This window comes from Palaemon carinicauda, chromosome 1, assembly GCF_036898095.1.
Source record: "Palaemon carinicauda isolate YSFRI2023 chromosome 1, ASM3689809v2, whole genome shotgun sequence".
In the NCBI taxonomy this organism is placed as follows: Eukaryota; Metazoa; Arthropoda; class Malacostraca; order Decapoda; family Palaemonidae; genus Palaemon; species Palaemon carinicauda.
The window spans coordinates 54,424,589-54,430,855 of record NC_090725.1 but is presented as its reverse complement, the minus strand read 5'-3'; the positions used below and the strand labels follow the sequence as shown (position 1 = coordinate 54,430,855).

Genomic DNA, 6,267 nt, shown 5'->3' with positions numbered 1-6,267 from the left:
ACTGTCTTCTTGAATGGGTATTTGATAATATCCAGATTTTAAATCAACAATTGCAAAATATTTGCTATCCCGTACTCTCACAAGTAATTCTTCGATTGAGGGCAATGGGAATGCATTATCCTTAGTGACTGCATTCAATTTCCCATATTCAACACACAATCTTACCGAGCCATCCTTTTTCCTAACAGCTACAATTGGAGAAGCCCAGGGAGATTCGCTCTCCTTCATTATCCCTTGTTCCCTTAATTTATTAATTTCCCTTTCTATCTCTCCCTGAAAATGAATGGGTACCTTATAAGGCATTGACCTGATCTGCTCCGCCTGCCCATTTTCAATGCTAAAGGGAAATCAATCAATCCTCCCGAGTGGCTCATCTCCAGTTGCAATTACATCGGAATAATTATTGACAATGTCACTAACTACAGGCTGATATTCTGAGGAACATAATTTTCGCGCTTGCATAATCAAATTCTGAGTGCGTTCGTCTGTGCGGGTTGGAGTTGTGGCTCCCAACATCCCATTATAAGCAATTTCACACAACTCTAATTCACACACAGAATCACTCCTAAAAACAACTATTTTATTAGACAAATTAACTACCGTTATATCAACTCTATTCTCTTTAATTTCTGTCAAGCCCTCTAATATCATATGGGCCCAATTATCATGGGGTTTAACAACTACCTTGTTTCCTTCCGCAAGAGGGCGACACGGGATCACAGATATGCTCGTGAGGGTCTGGGGGGACAACAGTTCTCCTCTCTCAGGTACAGCTGTTACCCTACTTAAATGTCTCTCCGAGCTAACACACACACTTACTGTCTCATGACTTTCTATCCGGAAAATGTAACCTCCTGCTTTTACTGTTATTGTATCTTTACCCCCAAAATGCAAATTTGATTATTAGATTTAAAGTCTAATCCTAAGATAGCCTCGATTCCTGGAATTCCCAAGGTGGGCAATACAAAAAATCATGTGTAAACTTCACAGATCCCACCTTAAACTGGACGATTGATGTATGGTTTATGTGTAGTTTATTTCCTCCTGGCGTGTCAAGAATAATGGACGCCGCTGGCTGAAGTGGATTTGAGGAGAATTTTTTTCAATCAATGAAACACTGGCTCCCGTGTCAATCAGCGCTTGGAAGGATTTATCTTGCAGGTTGATCCTAACTGCTAACATTCCCCACTGGCCATTTCGAGATATGGAGCACGGGCCGATTACCTCAGCTGCCATGCCGCTGCCTGGTCCTCTCCTTTTTATCACCTTCTGGGAGATTGGCACTCTGGGTAGCAAACGAATCGCAATCCCGGATTCACCTTCCCGTATTTTGAGTTTGTAATTTTCTTTTAGGTCTCTCTTTCTCGCATCAGGCAAGGCATACTTCTCAATTAAACGTCGTTTTATTTCAGTATAACTTCTTAAACTTTCTTGTGGTCAACAGATTACTTTCATTGCCGGAGCATCTTTCAGCAATCTAATTATTCGAATTCCTTTTTCTTTTTCCGACCACCCATATGTAGCTACTTCAAAGTCTCTCAAAAACACTTCAGTTGATTGAAACCCTTCTTTAGGTCGTTGATCATTGAAAGGCCTAACACTTGCCTGGAGTTCTGGCAACTTTCAAAGTACAATTTGCGTATCTTCACTCGGCTGTGCATGTGTTCTTTCTTTCACTTGTGTGTGTTTCAACTTCGTTTATGTACGTCGGATATGCTGTGCTTGCACACCGCTCCTGTTCTCATTCCACCAACAATCTGTTTATTACCTGTTGTAAATTATCTAACTTATTTTCCAATTCTTGCGTTCTGATTTCCTGTCTATATTTTTCATTGGGAACGCTATATCCCACTGCTCCTTCATTCTCATCTTCTGCAGCCACAGTGTCTGCTATGTTAGTCCTTGTGTATCTTGGCATCTTGAACTTTTATTTCACCGGCTCAAAGAACAACTTCACTCACAGCATGCACAAACAGACATATTTTTTACACCTGACACCTATATGACCCGTGGAGACGGATAATGAGACGTCGGCATATGGGTTTTCTTCATTCATTGCAAATGGTTCGTTCGTAAGTACATAATACACAACTGCCCTCTCAGGTGAGGGCCTTGTCAACTCGAGTGCTCACCGGCAACTAAAACTCCCTTCGTTACAAAATACAATCATTGCAAAACATACTGACACATAGGATTTTGTGGAATCCTCATGAATATTGAGTTCATTTACCTTGTCGTACAAGACATCTACATACACGAATTAGGACATATAGTATATATATATATATATATATATATATATATATATATATATATATATATATATATATATATATATATATATATATATATATATATATGTATATACATATATATATATATATATATATATATATATATATATATATATGTATATACATATATATATATATATATATATATATATATATATATATATATATACATATATATATATATATATATATATATATATATATATATATATATATATATATATATATATATATATATATATATGTATATATATATATATATATATATATATATATATATATATATATATATATATATATATATATATATATATATACATATATGCATATATATGCATATATATGTATATATATATATATATATATATATATATATATATATATATATATATATATGTGTTAAATATATTTTTTCTTTCCAACTTCAGAATCCTTGGATTCTCGTTTTCTTTATCTTGTTAAATATATTGTTTTTATCTTTTCTTTCCAACTTCAGAATCCTTGTATTCTCGTTTTCTTTATCCTGTTTATTTTTAGTACGAAAAAAGTACTTTGACTTTTTTCATAATCCTTGGTTTTCAACTCTCTTGGAAAATAAAAAGATCTCAAATGTAAATTTAAATAACTTATTATATTTAATATCTGTAAATACTTTGTGTGCTGGCATTTGAGACCATTTCATAGTATTTAGCCCTTCTTGAATTAGTTAACGAAGTTAACGAGTAGTGGTAAGAATTTTTACCAAGCAGTATCTGCCTAACCCTCCAAGGAAGCAGTTCTCTTGACTAAAGGAAAATGGATTAACTCGACCTTCGTTAGAAACTTGCCAACTAATGTGTGATCATTACTAATGAACTCTTTTCACTTGAAGGACTTTTATTGCTGTGAAATAATGAAGTGCTAAGTACCACCAGTTTCACCAAAGTGCAATGGAGAGACGAGGGCATGATTCTCCAAGGGAGTGAGTTTTCAGAGGAATCATATAATGTTTTGTGTAGCAGCATGGAAGAGAGGCCAAGACGGGGATACTATTTCCCTACCATAGTCTTTGGCATCCACCACATACTGCTGGATTACTTCAGAGGGATTCAACTCCGTGGATTTATATCGAGCAAGCAGGCGCTTGATAACTTTGAGGTAGGTCTCAGTAAATGTTGGCACACTTTACGAGATTTAAAGTTATTGAATGAATAATTTTAGCGCTGAGTCATTAATCCCGTAAAAAATAAAACTTGTAACCAGAAAGAATTTACTCTTAATATTTTGCTTTGCCATTTATCATATCTTTTGAGATCTTTTTATTGAATCTTACTCTGAACTTTAAGTCGCTTGCATAGGCAATAATTTCATGTACAATTTTCTGATAGACGTATCATATCTTTTATAGGCTATGCACAGTGTCATCATGGTAATGGTATTGCTCGACGAATCTTATAAACTTTTCACTGGTTATAAGCGATTCGGAGTGTGGAGGTTAGGTAACTAGTGCCAGAGTTACCTAGATATCGGGGCAGCATCAAGTGTCATTAATATTAATTTATATTCTGCATAATATTATGCTTTAAATTTATTGTATGTTCAATAATAAATTCAATGTTCACTTTGATGTTTGTTTTCTCACCATTTTTTTACAAACTTCATATAAGTTTTTTCCGAATATGGCGACCGTGACAGGATTTTATGACTTTGCTTTGATGCTTGCCCGATGTCTCTCCATTTGTACTGTGGGTGGAACGTTTACGTTATTTTTTGCATTTTAATACTTTAGTGTAAAGGTTGAAGTGAATTTAATCTTTTTAACATATTTCTGAAATAAGTTCTTTGCTCGGGAATTGCCTTCATTGCATATTTTTTTATATTCGAAACTTTGCTTCCTTGGTAATCTTTATTTATCGTCGTTGACCTAGTATTGATGCCATCGGTATTTCTTGGTGTTAACGTATATTATGTAAAGTGATTAAGGGAATTTTACTTTTCAGCTTCGTTTTGTTACGCATACTTTAGCCTTTGAATATTTATTATATTCATTATATTTGTGATAGGTCAGGTAGTTGTATATATTCACAATGTCTGAACTTAAGAGATTAGTGAATCAAAGGAAGTATATAAGGAAGTGTGTGACAGAACATTTTAACCGTAAGGATAGTTTTCCTACATTCACTAGTGCAGCAAGGGAGAAATTACTCTTGCAATTTGAACAATGGCTTCCAGAATTGAAAGACTTGAATAAGCAGATATTAGAGCTTAAGTATGAGGAATGGGACGACGAAGAGGAAGAACGTAGGTCTGAGGAGGAATTGGACTCCTGTCAGGTCTATAATGACAAACTTTTATCTTGCTTAGTGGCTATTAGGAACCCTAGTGTGCCCTCTTCATCAGTTTCCCATTCAAATGACTATCTTAGTTCCGCAAGAAGTTTGCTTAAGTCTCCCATAGCTCCCCTGCCTAAATACACTAGTTCTGATGACGAGGGCATGATTCTCCAAGGGAGTGAGTTATCAGAGGAACCATATAATGTTTTGTGTAGCAGCATGGAAGAGAGGCCAAGACGGGGATACTATTTCCCTACCATAGTCTTTGGCATCCACCACATACTGCTGGATTACTTCAGAGGGTTTCAACTCCGTGGATTTATATCGAGCAAGCAGGCGCTTGATAACTTTGAGGTAGGTCTCGGTAAATGTTGGCACACTTTACGAGATTTAAAGTTATTGAATGAATAATTTTAGCGCCGAGTCATTAATCCCGTAAAAAATAAAACTTGTAACCAGAAAAAATTTACTCTTGTTAATATTTTGCTTTGCCATTTATCATATATTTTGAGATCTTTTTATTGAATCTTACTCTGAACTTTAAGTCGCTTGCATAGGCAATAATTTCATGTACAATTTTCTGATAGACGTATCATATCTTTTATAGGCTATGCACAGTGGCATCATGGTAATGGTATTGCTCGACGAATCTTATAAACTTTTCACTGGTTATAAGCGATTCGGAGTGTGGAGGTTAGGTAACTAGTGCCAGAGTTACCTAGATATCGGGGCAGCATCAAGTGTCATTAATATTAATTTATATTCTGCATAATATTATGCTTTAAATTTATTGTATGTTCAATAATAAATTCAATGTTCACTTTGATGTTTGTTTTCTCACCATTTTTTACAACCTTCATATAAGTTTTTTCCGAATAATATATATAACGGATTTTGAGCGAAGCGAAAAATCTATTTTTGGGTGAGATAGCCATGTCGTCCTGATGGAAGTTCCTATAGGGTAGCTTCCTAGGGTATATTACAACTACGGCGATATTCCCAGAGAATTTACCTTAAGGTACCAGAATTCTAACTCCTGGAGCGAGTATCCCTCGTGAAAGGGATATCGCGACATATCAGAGGACGTATTCTAGACACGTCACATGGCAATCTACGACCTGAATAGAGATTCGTCTCGTTAGGAGGGAGATTGACGAGATACGAATTCGGGAAAGAAAAAGGGGAGCCGCTCCCAAGGCATCCCTATCCCCCGATTCGTATGCGTGCCTGGCGCCAATCCTGGCGCCATCTGTATTCCTTGTAGCGTACACGAGGTGCTACAGATACTGTATGTAGGGAGGGGTCCTACAGTCCTTTCTTAGAAAGGCAAGGGCGGGTCCATCAGGACGACATGGCTATCTCACCCAAAAATAGATTTTTCGCTTCGCTCAAAATCCGTTTTTTGGGCTCAAGCCATGTCGTCCTGATGGAAGTGTACCAGAGCATTACTGTATCTGTGGATTCTCAGAACGTGCCGTACTCCCCGGAGATATTTATTCCCGGTCGACTAGACCTAGAGACCTAAGATGTTACCGTTATACATCTTTTCAACTAACTATAAACTATGTTAGAGCTTCCTGCCCCCTACAGGGAAGAGTCCTACTAGACTCTGGAAAGTCTCGAAGAGTACATATATCTATGTATGAATCTCAGGCAAGCTA

General features: G+C 36.2%; 2 long non-coding RNA genes across 2 annotated transcripts; both read left to right on the top strand.

The window, feature by feature from the left end:
• Positions 1 to 2,740: 2,740 nt before the first annotated feature.
• Positions 2,741 to 3,894, top strand: LOC137642146 (uncharacterized). The gene is made up of 2 exons (XR_011044653.1): positions 2,741 to 3,431; positions 3,682 to 3,894. It is a non-coding gene; the product is annotated as an uncharacterized lncRNA (long non-coding RNA).
• An 871-nt stretch (positions 3,895 to 4,765) lies between these two features.
• Positions 4,766 to 5,427, top strand: LOC137642138 (uncharacterized). Its single transcript, XR_011044650.1, has 2 exons — positions 4,766 to 4,960; positions 5,214 to 5,427. It is a non-coding gene; the product is annotated as an uncharacterized lncRNA (long non-coding RNA).
• Positions 5,428 to 6,267: the final 840 nt, after the last annotated feature.